The 16,024-nt window shown below is 36.8% G+C and overlaps 1 protein-coding gene across 21 annotated transcripts in view; it reads right to left on the bottom strand.

Annotated features, from left to right (window-relative positions):
* The window catches only part of NRXN1 (neurexin 1), a 1,133,502-nt gene that overhangs the window by 1,002,403 nt on the left and 115,075 nt on the right, over positions 1-16,024 (bottom strand). The window lies entirely within an intron of this gene.

The raw sequence follows: 16,024 nt of genomic DNA, 5'->3' as shown, positions 1-16,024 counted from the left end.
AATAAGGATTACAGATAAAATTATCAAAGAAATAGGGCTCTTAAAGAATACTAAAATGATGTGGAGGAGTCTAGAATTCATACAATTGGCAATAGGAAACAACTACATTTCCGAGCAAGGACATTCCATGATACCACACAAGCCAGAAAGGATGAGACCTAAAAAAAGAGAAATCAGCTCAATCAGCTGGGAAGAAAAAATAATGTAAGAATGACTGATGTGGGCCACCTGGATTAGGCTGGGCTCACCCAAGGTAGAAAGGAACAGGTATTTCTCAAAAGCATCAAAAGGACTGGATGGACACTGAATCTCTCCTTTCAGGTCTCTTCACAAACAGCAAAGGACAAATGAGGGTCTCTTCAGACAAAATAGGTATAAAAATTATACCTCCTTCTCTCATCTGTGCACTCCCATGTCCCAGTCACTGTTTTATTTTTCACCGTAAAATGTGTCACCATCTAACATACTATATATTTTTTCATCAATGCTTGTTTCCCAGCATTAAAATATAAATACCATGATTTTGTTCTGCTTATTTCCCAGAGGAAGGGGTTTCTTAATTTTGAGTTGAATGTGCTGAATAAATTAATATTCTATAAAGAAACAAAAATGGGGAAACATTAATTATGCTTTCTATGTTCCTTACCTGGAGTGCTGGTAAAAAATTAATATGCAAGAAATAATTTCATTAAGAAACCTCAAATAAATTTTATGTTCTTTTTTTTTAAAGATTTTATTTATTTGTGAGAGAGAGAATGAGAGACAGAGAGCATAAGAGGGAGGAGGGTCAGAGGGAGAAGCAGACTCCCCGCTGAGCAGGGAGCCTGATGCGGGACTCGATCCCGGGACTCCAGGATCATGACCTGAGCCGAAGGCAGTCACTTAACCAACTGAGCCACCCAGGTGCCCAGGCGCCCCTTACGTTCTTTTTTTAAAAGATTGTATTTATTTATTTTTTCAAGAGAGAGAGAGCACACCCAAGAGTTGGGGGAGAGGGGAAGGGCAGAGGGAGAAGCAGACTCCCCACTGAGCAAGGAGCCAGATGCAGGACTTGAAACCAGGACACTGGAATCATGACCTGAGCTGAAGGCAGATGCTTAACCTACTGAGCCACCCAGGCGCCCAACTTTTTATATGTTCTTAATAAAAGGAAAGTTCAACACTGATTCAATGTGATAGGATACTAAGACGAAAATGCAATTTGTATCACTAGGTAATCGAAAGAGATCAAACAACAAACCAGAAAGACTTCTAATAGTCCACTTATCTTCTAATAAATGTGAATTATAGAAATGCTGTAGTTAATTTATAATTATTAAACTGCCTTCTTTCAGGATTTCAAAGTGTTCACAGAATGTTTTCATTTGTGATAGCAATATGCATGGCAGAAAGAAGATACAGATACAGAGGGGTTAAACAACCTCCTATATGCTGTCACTCCCAGAGCTATGAATAGAGCATTACTCGATTCAGTACTAACCCAGCATTTAGTTGGAAAATGATGGGATTCTCTAAAAAGAATTTAGAGCCATCAGGTTCAGGAAATGAGTAGAAGAATCTGTTTTGTTTTTTTTTTTTCTCCTTTAAAAGAGCCTAACCTCAAATGACCACTGAGATGGATGACTTTACTAGATCCTGATGGATCTTAAATATCATTAATTCACTCATCAGTGTCTAGTAACATTCTTTAACCAGATGGGCAACACAGAGACAGTTTATTCATAGCAATATTCATTACATGAAAGCATTTATCTATTTTGCTTCTCAGAACCACTGAAGTAGGGGCACCTGGGTGGCTCAGTCATTAAGCATCTGCCTTTGGCTCAGGTCATGATCCCAGGGTCCTGGGATCAAGTTCCACGTCAGGCTCCTGCTCGGCGGGAGGCCTGCTTCTCCCTCTCCCACTCCCCCTGCTTGCGTTCCCTCTCTCGCTGTGTCTCTCTCTGTCAAATAAATAAATAAAATCTTAAAAAAAAAAGAACCACTGAAGTAAAAACAGACCCAAATTTTTAAAAAAGGGGGGGATCCTGAAACATATTCTAAGTTTAGAATAGAATTAAGAACAAAAACAAGTTTTCTCAGGAATAACAACAAAAGAGGCCACAAATGGTAATATATTAGATCCACACAAATTATAACAGAAAGATTTTCATGACTCCAAACCAGAAATCATTTTAACTTACCTTGGAATATAGTGCTAGTCAAAAAAAAATTAATATCAGTTAATTTTGCTTTCTAATAAATTTGTGAGGTAACAGTGGATTTACTGAGAAATACTACACCTCTGGATCTTCTAAGACACAGGATAATTCAGGAGCACAGGATAACTCAGAACTGCCTTTACAAATCATAAACAAGTATTCATGAATAAAAGATAGGGCTGAGAAGAAGAATGGAAAATTATAATAATATCATTTTATACAAGAAAATATTGAGCATATATTCCCACCTAGTACCAATATACTATTTTACAGGAACAAGAATCAAGTTACTTTTTATGTAAAGAGGGCTAGGACTTCATTAATTAATTAATTAACTAAAATAAATAAGACACTGAAAATAAAATTAGTTTGGGCACCCTTCTAAATCCCTTTATGTTCTCTGCTTTCCAGGGGTTAACCATCCAGGCTGCCTGACCTAAATTTTAACTATCTCCACTATAGTGCCATAGACCAAAATGACAGCTATTTAACCTAAACCATATCAAAGTGGAATGCAATCTAACTATGGTAAGACCTTAATCTGCTTCAAATAAAGACCGCATTGTCTTGGAAGGAACTATTGGGTTGTCTTGCAAGTAACTGCATTTTTTTTTTAAATCATCACTCTTTAATCAGAGAATTATTATAGAAATTTTGGGGAAGATTTGTTTTTATTGGTGACACTTACTCTCAATATACTACTGTCATGGTACCTCTTAATACACTCTGTGGGCCTTTTGAATAGCCATTCTGTAAATAATACAAAATAAAATTTGGTTTCTATATAGCAATGAAAAATAGAAAAGGAGAAATATAAATAGAAACATATTTTATTGCTTCTGAAAACAATGTCTCAAGGTTTGCCTCTATCTTGTCTCAGTAGAAAACCTCTCATTTAGTTGTGAAAACTTGAAAACCTTTCTTCTCAATATGGCCTCAGGCTAACAGAGCTGTGCTGGCAAAGGCCAGAGATGTTGCTCACTGCGGGGCTAAATGGCTCCATGGTACTTTTACGGTAAAATTGAATTTCTATGATTTACTCATTTGAAGCAACAGGATTTGGAGTGCTTCAAAGTAATTCACAAAATCAAAAGGAAAAGATCTGAAATGCTGGTCACAGCCCTGAGATTAATAACCTCTAGTAGTTTTAGAAATATTTTAAAATAAGAGATCCTTCCTTTATACAAAATCTTGAAGACAGCTCAATATTAAAACAGATGAAAGGCTATGGTAGTGTTTGAATCAGGGCAGAGGCTTTAAGTCCTCTCCTCCCTGTGCTCTTAAACCCCCAGGGATAGTCCTAAGGTGCCTACTCAACACTTAAGCTTCACAAGTTGACATCCACTGGCCTACATAATTCTGTGAAATTTAGAACCTAAGAATTTGTTTTGAAACAGCAATTTGACATAAGAAATGAGACAAGTCAGGGCGGCCAGGCCAAAGTACTTGGAATTAATAAAATAAAACTGGTAGCTTTCAGGCTAGGCTTCCTTATTCTCCTTACACTACTTCATGAAAATTAGGAAAAACTATCTTGATAATAAACAGTCTATTCCTGAATTTTCCAAATGGATCACACTTCAGATTTGGTGCCAGAAAAGAGGTTAACATGGCTGAACTTTAAGTAGAGAATGACTCAGTGTGGGAACAGGAGGCACTGAAGTAATGTGCTGATGTGATTTAAATGACATCTTTTTATGTTCTAGGACCAATTATCCCATTTATGTTCTAGAACCAATTATCCCATTTATTTGTTGAACAGCTTTGAGCAAAACAAATATTTGTCTCTTAATTTCTTTAGCCATAAGACATTTTGTCTGCACTAAATGTTTTGACCTTTTCTTAAAAATAGTTACTAATCCATATTTTATCTTGATATGTATGTTTTTGCTGGGTGAGCTGAAATAAGCCATCACCTCCAAGTTGTAGATTTTCATATTTCCTTTTAATTATAAGCTCCACCCTGAGGGCCATATTCACATTTTCATCCATCTGTTCGTTGAACTGCCTCCCTGAATGTCTTTCTGAACTTTACCAAAGATGAAATTTCTTCTCTCACAGACATTTTCAGAAGCATAATCCTTGCAGTTATTCACATTTGGGCACTTAAGGTCATCCTCAGTTACTTCTTTTAACCTCTCATGTTCAACTTCTCCAATGTCCTCATCCATTCATTTATTGTCTACTTTCTGTCTTGCCCCATATTAAGCACCATAGAAAAAAACAAGACCCAGACCATGTCCTGAAGGAGTTTTGAATCCACCTTTTCACATTTGATCCCTCCTTTCTTTTCCCAATTATTAGAATAGTGTAGTGCCCATTACCTTCTACCAGAACTGTTTTTACAACCTCCTAACTCGTTTACTTTCCTCTCATGATCCCATCCTTCTTTAACACTATTCATTTACAATCCAGTGTGCCATTAAAATGTCTTAGTATAAGAAATCTAAAGTAGGACTATGATAATCCACCCCCCAAATACACACACACACACACACACACACACACACACACACACAAACTGGCAGTCTACTGACTGCAAAGTAAGTTCCTAAACCTAGGGTGATAGACCAGATATCTAAGGTACTAGGTAAGAAATAGCAACACATAAATCTAGTTAGGGTACACAACAGGAGGTTATAGAGAATGTATAGATATGGAGAAAACATACCTACCCTATCATATTCAAATTCAATTAAAAATCACTACAACTGTGGACCAGAATGCTACCAGTTCCCTGATTCTAAACCTCCCTCTATCCACACCTGTGTTTCGACCACATCATGTCATGTTCTACATAACGCTGTTTCAATGTTTTTGATCATGATGTTCTTTATTTTTTTAAAGATTTTATTTATTTATTTGACAGAGAGAGACACAGTGAGAGAAGAAACACAAGCAGGGGGAGTGGGAGGAGAAGCAGGCTTCCCCGCGGAGCAGGGAGCCTGATGCGGGGCTCGATCCCAGGACCCTGGGATCACGATCTGAGCCGAAGGCAGACGCTTAACGACTGAGCCACCCAGTTGCCCCGGATCATGATGTTCTATCGTGTAGATGCTCCCCTCCCTGTCAAGTCTATCCTCTGTCCTCATTCTCACCTCCTCCAGTTCAACTACTACTGCCTCCAGGAAATTTTGTTTGTTCTTCTAGTAAGAATTAACCTCTTATTCTCCTTCGTTGTCACTATTTTTTTTTATTTTTTACATAGTTATAAACCTGACATATGCGTTTATGCTTCACAAAGGTCTTCACAAAGTTCTTCACAAAGAACCTTACTGGGGTGTACTGAATAAGCATATACGTTGAAGTGAAAGATCAAGTGAAATAATTCAATATTTATCACTACTGAATACAAATAACTTTCCCAATAATGCTTTATGATTTAGACAGAGTATATTAAATGTTTCAGCAAAGAATTTGACTGAATTTTTAAGACATATTTTGAAATACATGAAGAAATATGATCTAGTTAACAGTATAGAATCAAAGGTGGTTGGATGGCAATATACAATGAATTCAGACTGATGTAACAACGGCTATTGAAGTCGGTCCCCAGCAGCATTCTGACAACTCTATTCTCTACCCTATTTTTGTCCATTTTTAAGAAAACATGGAGTAGATGTAAATCATGTTTGTAGATGGCACAAGCATGGAATTATAGGTTAAGATTCAAAAGAGTTGACTGGTTGTATGCCTGAACTAAAACAGTAATCAGAGTATGCTTGCTTCCATTTCCTCCTCACCCCCATTTTCTCTTCATTAATCCACACTGTCTTGGTAAATGACACCTTCATCCACCTAAGAATTTAAGATGAAAATCTGGGAGTCAGTCATGACTCCGGTCTTGCTGTCACTCCTGCATCTAATCAATCAACAAGTCCTGTTGAAGCCAACGACTTAGGATATAGCACATCTATTCACTCGTGTCCATCTCTGATGCTAAGACAAAAGTATAAGCCCTTGATGCTTCTTGACTAACTCATAACTGCTTTGCTATTTTCTTATCTTTAGTTTGCACTCCTCAAATCTGTTCTCTTGTCAGAGTGATCTTTCTAAAAAGCAAATTTTATCTTGTACCTTAAGGCTTTTCATCATCTTGACCCTTATCTGTTTCTCCAGTTCTCTCAGGCTCCCTTGTTGCATTCATGCTCTATTTCCAATTCTTAAAATCAGCACTTCTCTACCATAACTCCATGACTTTTCTTACATTTTTCCTTTGATTTAATATTTCTACCTGTGGTACAAAGAAATAATGGCATCTTAAGATGACCACATCGTAATCCCCAGAATCTAGGTTACTTTGCAAACACAAGTAAGGTTGCAGATATAATTAAGTTTGTTAATCAGCTTAAGAGAGGAAGAGTTTCCAGGATTATCCAGATGGGGCCAGTGTAATCAACAAACTCCTTATAAGCAGAAGAAAGAATCAGAAGATTATCTAAGGGAAATGTAACTACAGAAGAATAGTAGAGATACGCAAGATTACTGATTTTGAAGATGGAGGAAAGGAGTCATGACTGTAGCTTTTTTCTAGCCTCAAACAACTGGAAAAGGAAACAAGCCAAGTCTCTCCTAGACCCTCCAAAAAGGAACATTGCCCGGCTGACATACAGAGTTCAGCCTACTGAGACCCATGTTGGACTCATGACCTGTAGAACTGTAGGATAACAAATTTATGTTAAGATGTTATGTTTATGGAACTTATTATGGCATCAACAGAAAACAAATACACTACTCAACCATGTTAATCTAGTGAACATCCAATAATTCTATGAGACTCAGCTAATGAGGAATATTGATTCTTTTAAGTGACTTCTACCACAGGACCTTTTTTATTTTTTATTTTTTTTAAGGTTTTATTTATTCGACACAGAAAGAGAGACAGTGAGAGAGGAAACACAAGCAGGAGAGTGGGAGAAGGAGAAGCAAGCCTCCCGCTGAGCAGGGAGCCCAACGCCGGGCTCTATCCCAGGACCCTATTTATGACCCGAGCCGAAGGCAGTCACCCAACAGACTGAGCCACCCAGGTGCCCCCCATCACAGGGCTTTTAACTGTCGATGTGACTTATATGTTTAATGTCTTTACCTACTACTGAGCTATAAATCTCTCTAGGACAGATACCTTCCCAATATGTTATGGCTTATTTACTTTTGTATTCCCAGCATCTTGCATAGGAGACTGGGTAGATATTTAAATTCTTTTTAATGTTTGAAGATGAAATTTGAATAGAAATATGTTTCATGCTTTGAAATAGGCTCACGCAATTAATTGGTGAGTAGAGAATAAGGCTGAATTACCAGCAGTTCAGACGGAAAAACTTACAGGTTTCAACTAAAAGTTTAGAATTAGTCAACAAAACAGAAACATTGATCAAAACAAAAACAAAACAAAGAAAAATAGCAACAAAATACACACACACACACACACACACACACACCTCTGAGTATAGGTATCATTATTTCCAGAACCAGAGAATTCTTACACCTTACTGTGTCCTCCCTGCTCAGACATCAGGGATCCTGTGATTAATTCTGAAATTGACTCTAAGAGATATTCTGACAGCTAAAATATGTCCAGAGCAGGAGGAGATGGCCAGGAAGAACATGAAAAGGATTTAAACACTGTGAAGAATGGTTTTAGAAACAGAAGTTATAAAATTTGGAAAAGAAAAAATTAGGGTCTGAGTATGAGAGTGGGGGATGTATTTATAGAAATTATTTTTTTTAATGTGCATGAGAAATTAGACAGACTGCGTTTAACTCCAGATAATTTGGAAACACAGAGAGCACACCACACTGGAGAAACTCAGTAACTATCTAAGTAACAATAACAACATGCAGATGGCTAATTGGCGATAGTTTCAGCAGGCATATTTTGATTCAAATTAAGAAGAGAAACTCTTTAATAATTAAAACTCTCCTTTAAAAGACTGCTACAGGTACACTCTCCTTCTGGACATGGAAACAAAGTTTGGATCAGCACGATCCCAGAACCAGCAGAAGAGTTTGTTGTGTAGGCATTTGGACTATGATACTTCTAAAGATTAGTCAAATTTATGATTCTATTACTAAGTCCTTTTCCTTGCTAAAGCAATTACACATACATCCCAATTTTTTGAAAATTCACATTACAGCACTTCACTTTTAGGGGAGATCTACACTAGTAACTGTTTTGGCTAGCCAAAAGAAATTCACAGAGTTTTTTGCTTTTACAAAAAAGCTGAAAAGCGAAAATAGCTTCCAGCATTTGTGTTGCAGTGGGCCACCACAGAGGCAGTATGCACCAGGAGCAGCAAAAGTGGCCCCTCCAAGCTCCTTGCTCTGGAACTACACTCAGTATCCCAACATGAAGCAGCCATACTTTTGAACTTTATCTGTGAGCATCTGTACTTTATCTCAATTTATGTGTGCGTTCATTAGCAAGATATGTCCTAAGGTCTCAGAAGAGCCTAAGAGAGGTTATGTTTTAGGTCAGGGAAATATATTTAAAAGTTAAGTTATTTGACCATTCTTTTTTTTTCCTATTTATTTTTTTATTATGTTATGTTAATCACCATACATTACGTCATTAGTTTTTAAGGTAATATCTGACCATTCTTAAACTCATTTTCCTCATGTGTAAACTGAGACTAATAAAATCTACCTCTTTTTGTTTGAGGATTACATGTATGATTATGACTAACATAAAATACATCTTTAAGTTTTTAAGATTGTATTTATTCATTTAAGAGAGAGGGCACAAGCAGGGAGGAGGGGCAGAGGGCAAGGGAGAGAAGCCCGCTCCCCGCCGAGCAGGGAGACAGATGAGGGGCTTGATCCCAGGACCCTGAGATCATGACCTGAGTCAAAGGCAGACGCTTAACCGACTGAGCCACCCAGGTGCTCCAATAAATAACATCTTTAAAAAAAAAAAAGAAATTATATGGTACTTTCAAACACTGTATGTTAGTTAGTAATTTAGTTAGTTAGTGGGTAACAGGGTAGGGCTACTGAGAGATTTATCTTTGGCAAGATACCTTTGGCAATATGGGTTATTCTCACGTGAAACAGGTACCCATTTATTTCTAGAGTTTTCTAGTCCCTGAGGTTGCCCTCTCAGGCTGCAGCCATTGCTCTTCCACATCCTTGCTACCTGGGGAAATAATGCTGTGTTGTCACTGCACCTACATGATAACTCCCCCTCCCCACCCCGGGAGCTTCTCCCCTTCAGCACTCCTCTTCCTGCATTTCTTTCTACTCACATTTTTTTTTTTACCCCTTCCTTTTGTAGGTTTTTAAAATCTGACAATATATATCCATATAAGTCTTATACCTGTGTCAGTCATCTCTGAAATGTCTCATAAGAACATTATTTCTTTCTTAATGGACTCCAGGGACCAAATTTCCACCCCTAAAGCTTGGCCTTTGTAGAAATGGCATATTCTTATTTTATTGAATGCCTCCTTCACCATAGCCTCCAGTTTTAAAAAAAGTATCATAATCAACTTTTTTATTGTATAGAGATATATATGTGGCATATTTCTTATGTGAGCTCAGCATTTACTGTTTGGTTTTCTCTTTGTCTGGATCTCTTTACCATGGCAATGATCCTAGAATATATTACAAATTATCCATGGGTGGGCATCACATAGGAAGTTTAAATGTTGCCACATAGCCAATTTGATTTTTTAAGCACCTATCTGAACGCTACACAATGAAAATTTTAATGACCTTTAGCACAAGATTTGAGAGATCCCAGTGACATCTTTACTAGTCTGAATACCAACTGTTTCATTTCAAGGATAACGGGAAGGCCTAACTCAAAAACTGTCTCTTATTTCCCTATACTTTCATAATGGACCAACTTCTCTTAAAGCAAGATAATTTTTTTTATTAGCAAGAAAAGTCTCTCAACGCAGAAGCAACATGGACTTAATTAAAAACTTGAATATGCCCCTTGCAAGAAGAAATAAATGACCTTTTTCACCATGAAGTACAAATTTTAACTCTTAAGAGACCAAAAGCCAATGAACTGAGTCAGTAACACTTCAAAAAATGGCTGTGCTTTAGAAGCCTCTGGGGGAGCTGAGGGGGTTTTTCAAGGTATAGGATTCCGAACCATCCTAGGTCTACTAAGTACAATTATCAGGCAAGTTCCTTTAAAATCAGTATTTTTTAAAATGTGCCCCTGGTGATTGATGGGTGGGAGTGGGCAGGGCAACCAACTTGAGAACTGTGGGGTCAGAACAATGGTAATGAGGTCAAAGTTTGTAGTGGTGTTTCAGAAATTTCTCAGAAGTTTTAAGAAGGAGGTAAGTTACTTGGCCAGCCTCTCTTAAAAGCAGCAGTCCTCCTTTAAATCAGACATTTTTTTTTATTTTTGAGAGAGAGAGAGCAAGGGAGGGACAGAGGGAGAGGGAGAGAGAGAGAATGTTAAGCAGGCTCCATACCCAGCACAGACCCAATGCAGGGCTCAGTCTCATAACCCTAAGACCATGATCTGAGCCAAAATCAAGAGTCAGACGCTTAACCAACTGAGCTGCCCAGGCACCTCCAGAACATTTTTTTTTTTAAATTAGAGAAGACATACTTGAAGATGTTCAAGAAAAAAGCAACAGCGTCTTCACCCTAAGAGGTCATGACATCACTCTTTATAAACAATGAGAGAGTAAGTCAGAAACCAAATTGTCCTCACATGCATCAGTTCAAATTCTGGCTTCCTTTTGGAGCAATCAGCTTCTCTCCCTTTCCATCACAATGAACGGCTCCTAATTTCACTCAGTCTTCTCACAAAGAATACCACTGGTCACAGGAAATACAGACGGGTCAGTGCAAACCTAAGGGCTCTACTAGGGAAGCAATGCAAAATGCATGCCCTGCTGTCCGTCAGACACTGCATTCTTTCATCTAAACAAATAATCACTAGAAAGACAGTCATAACAAGCCATCACATAATTCTTTTAGGTCGGCATAGCATCAAAAATAGCTGTTCCCTAAGTTGAACAGAAGATTCCCGGCATATTTTGCCATTAGCTCTCTGCAAAAAATCTATGGTTAGCTTGTGAATGAGGATTTCCCTGTGAACTGAAACCACAACTGACCAATCTAGGGATTTCCATCCCTCTGGCCGTGCTTTAGTCCACTCTAAATGTGATTGTTCCCTTGAATGGAGTAATTTAATTTTCTCCAAATGTCTCCTGACTTTATAATGCCAAGTTTAGAAAATGAAATGGAGAACTGGGTCAGCTGACCAGGTAATTCAGGCCAAAAAATAAAATCATGCTTAGAAACTTCATATAACACATGAGTCGTTTTAATTTCCTGAATTATCATTTGTCTTGAGTCATCAAATTGCTCGTTATCTGTGCTATGTATTAAAAAAAATTATCTAAGGTGAAAGAAAACACTGTTCTCAGCTCACAACTGTGGTAGCATCCCTGCACTCTACTTGGTGAAAGTAAATACTAATGATCACTGAAGACTACTTCAGCTGCTGCTTTTCTGAACAAGCTATCATGTGGTCCTAGGCACACAGCAATGCATAGGCAAACAAGCCAAGCAGAAAGGGGAAAACTGCACTTAGTAGAATACACATTCTGTATAAGTAGATATAATTTGAACGTGTAAAGACATGTCCTGAAAAATGGTAACGATTATCACTGTGCTTATATTTCTTAATGTGAAAGACCTTGAAAACATCCATTCTGAAAAGCTATGGCTTTATACCATGTCTAAGAGTCCCACATAAAGAAGAACCTCATTGGTGCTTTTAGTAATACATGACTGAAACTGAATGAAACCATTCTCTCTCTCTCTGTCCCTCTCTCTCTCTCTCTCTACCAAAAGGACAAATAATAAGATACTAATTTTAAGGGAACCATGACCTTAGGCACTGTAGTTTTGTTGTTGCTTTTTGATTTGGCGATTTCCAATCACTGTAGTTCTTCAGTGCAAGTTCCATAGGTTAGGACAGCTGGCTGTGGAGCTGGACTACTTGATAAATCATCTACTTGAAAATATGATCATTTATCCCTGGGCTGGGTAAAAGTCAAAGACCCTTAAGGTATATATAGCTATTTGAGGACCTGAGAAGAATGAATATATTTATTTAAATGTTAGAAGCACAAGTTAAGCTACATGAAGATGAAGTACAGCAGATCTACCTCATTCTTTGAAACTCTCCCTCTCACAAATAGCCAAAAAGCACTTCCTGACAGTCACAATGAATAATGCTGTTTAGAAGTCAAATGTGCAGGAGCTTCTTCCTGTTACCTATGTACACACAAAGATATACAAAGATGAATTACGTTCCCTTTCTTAAAGAATCATTACTTTAAGACTGGTTGTTAGAGAAATTTGAAAGGGAGAGTCTGATCATCAGTGGTCACTGGGGTGGTTTTCAAATCCTTTCCAAATTCTCTGAGATCACCTAAATTGGGCAGGAAACAAGGAAGATCAAAAGGGACAAGCTGAGTCCACACTCCCAATTCAAGGAGAAAAAAAATCTGTTTTTACTGATTTAGTTTGTCCTTCATGGGAAGATCTACCTCAAAGCAAAAAGGAGAAAGAACTGTTAAAATTAGTGTATTATAAGAAAGAAAAAATCGTATCTGTAGTAAAATCTAAAAGGAAATTTTACACACTTGTTTAGCCAATTAGTTCCGTCTTTAACCAAGGATTATTGAGTACCTACTTGTGATAGCCACTGTTCTAGGGGCTCTTGAGATATATCAGGACAGGGCAGAAATCTCTGCCCTCTTGTATTCTGGAGGGAGAAAGACAGACAATAAACAGTGAACAAAGTAAATGAAAAAAAATTAAAGTAGGTTAGAAGATAATAATCATCGTGGAAGAAAAAGCAGACTGGGAAAAAAAAAGAAAAACTAGACTGGGGTATGATAATTCAGGAGAAGGGCAAATTGTAGTATTGAATAGGATAATCAGAGTAAGTCTCTTGAGAAAGTGCCATTTGAACAGAATCTTGAAGGATGTGAGGGTGCTACCCAATTACGTAAATATTTCAAGGTAATTATGTTATTTTCTAGCAAAGATATTATATAGGAAGAGAAGTCCCTAATTAGCTTTTCCTTGAAAATCTGGTCTTCAGGTGACTAAGTGGTTTCCTATAAACCCAACTCATATATCACTCTATGGAGTTCTTACTGAGGCAAATCATTAATTCACAAAAAAAGTTTTCTCTGGAGGGTTACTTTCAGTCCCTGAGAAAATATTTACCTCCCTGTTCCCTTCAGCCTGCAAATTTGTGCCTAAAAAGCAGCACTTTGCCAATGAACTCCCAGGTTTTTTCAAAGGGGAGACAAGTCCATTTCAACTTCATCATTGTATGAAAGAAAAAAAATGAAAATGTAAAGAGTTACAGAAATATCTAAATAATTTTAAGTACAATCAACCTTTAATGCTTTAGTGTACCAATACTCTTTGTAGTATGGGCCATCAGGCCAATGAGGTCTAATTAGTTATAACTTAAAACCATCACAGAATCATAAATTATAGGTATTTATATGATGGACAGAAGATATTAAGAAATTAATGTTGTTTTTTAAACCTTTGGCAGATTACAGATCATTAGTTTTAAAATTCATTTAATCTAAATACTCTAAACAAGTATCTTCTTTTATTTCATTGCTACAATCAATAAAAACCATCTTCTAAGTACTTATGCAATTTGTCATGTAACATATCCTTGAGAGTGGAGTATTTTTATTAGCCCGTATCACAGATCATAAGATTTATATAAAGTAAGGCTATATTACTTGCCCAAGGACAAATAAAGGATCTGAACCCAGGTCTCATGACTTCATGGACTCCTACCCATCACACTATCCTGCTCTCTTATTATAAAATAAAATTTTACACCACTAAAAAGGAAATCTTGAAATGAGAATCAATAGCATCCTCTTTAATACTGATTGGTTTCCTTCACACTACCTCTAAATTTATTTTGTAAGAATAAGAATATGAAACTTTCATGATTATCAGTGTGTAACTAAAGTCTTTAAAGTTTCCTTAAGTTTGGTTATTCTCTATCAATTATTTTAGTTCAAATTCTCCACAATGTTTTGTCTATCATAACAAGCAGTATCTCCTATCATGCCTTATAATCAAGAGTATCATTTTTTAGATGATCTGTAATGTTCCTTCCTGTTCCAAATTCTATGATTATTTTTTAAAGACTTTATTTTTTTTAAAGACTTTATTTATTCATTTGAGAGAGAGAGCACGAGTGGGGGGAGAGGCAGAGGGAGAGGGAGAGGCAGACTCCCCACTGAGCAGGGAGACCTATGCGGGGCTTGATTCCAGGACCCTGAGATCATGACCTGAGCCGAAGGCAGACACTCAACTGACTGAGCCACCCAGGCACCCCAAGATTTTCTTTTTACAGGGCCGCCTGAGTGGCACAGTCAGTTGAGCATCCAACTCCTGGTTTTTGTTCAGGTTGTGATCTCAGGGTCATGAGATCCAGCCCCTCTCTCCCTCTCCCTCTGCTGCTCCCCCCACCAAAATAAGTAAATATTTGAAAAATAAAATATTTTATTTTTAAGTAATCTCCATACCCAATGTGAGGCTTGAACCCCGAGATTGAGTCCAACACCCCACCGACTAAACCACCTAGGTGCCCCCAAAATTCTATGATTCTATTTAAAGATCCTGATTCCTTTAGTATATAAGCTAAGAACTCTGGGAAATTACAATTTTCTTTAAAACCACTGGCTAAAACAATTTAAAAAAATATTCCCTCTTACCAACCTAAATGTGTTGATGTTGTTCTTTGAACAAAATCTAGATAAATAAAAAATATTTTAAAATGGACAGATAAGATAAAAATCATTATTTTGGAAAAGGAATCATCCTTTTATTTTATTTAGTTAGCAAATTCCATGCCCAATGTGGGGCTTGAACTCACAACTCTAAAATCAAGAATTGGATGCTCCACTGTCTAAGCCAGCCAGGCACCACAGGAATCATCCTTTTTAAAGTCTAGTATACCATAATTAAATTTTTTTGCTATTTTTGGTCTGTCTTAGTAAAGCATCTAAATTTATATTTATACTACCTCATTCTTAAAAATATTAGACTGTGGAGAGTCCTTTCTGTGCTCTTCTCCAAGGATAAATTAATCTACTACAAGTCTAATAAAACCCTTGCTTAGTTTATTAGTTATTCAATGTCACCACTGTTTATAGAATGTATGAAGACATGTGCAACATCTCATCCCAGAGCTAAGAGTGTAGAGATTCAATGGAGCTGGGACTTATTAGTAATAACTATAATGACAAAAATGATTGAATTACAGCAAGAGATAATACGTAAATATTTACTTTAAAAGTAATTTTTCTTGATTACACCCAGAAGTGATAGGCATGTAGGCTAAAGAAAAACTAAAAAAAATTCCAAATTCTAGTCACATAAGCTTCTATGTATGTCATATTGATGAATATACTTATAAAGATCATGAAGATATTTAATGCCTGATCTTATAAAGTGAAATTCTAGTCTTTCCATGTTCTATAACTGTGAATGAGGAGCATTCCCTGGTACTGCAACAGTAAAAGCAATAACAGATAATTCAAAATAAATTACTGCTTAGTTTGCAAATGCACAAAATGTAGGCATTTCAACACAGTAAAATTCTGTCAACATTCACAAATGCTTCTGAATAATGAAGAATACTTATTATAAAGTTAAATAAGGAAATATGATTTAAAAAGCCATACAGAAGAAAAGAAATAGGATATTTTCAAAATCAAATTAGATCCACATCAGAAACCACAGTAAAATGTATTTAAAAGTTATAAAACAAATATGCATCATAATGGTGATTT

This window comes from Callorhinus ursinus, unplaced genomic scaffold (genome assembly GCF_003265705.2).
Source record: "Callorhinus ursinus isolate GAN/ISIS: 27379988/994484 unplaced genomic scaffold, GSC_fseal_2.0 scaffold10, whole genome shotgun sequence".
NCBI classification, from domain to species: Eukaryota; Metazoa; Chordata; class Mammalia; order Carnivora; family Otariidae; genus Callorhinus; species Callorhinus ursinus.
The sequence above is the reverse complement of the archived record's forward strand: the minus strand, read 5'-3'. Positions and strand labels throughout refer to the sequence as shown.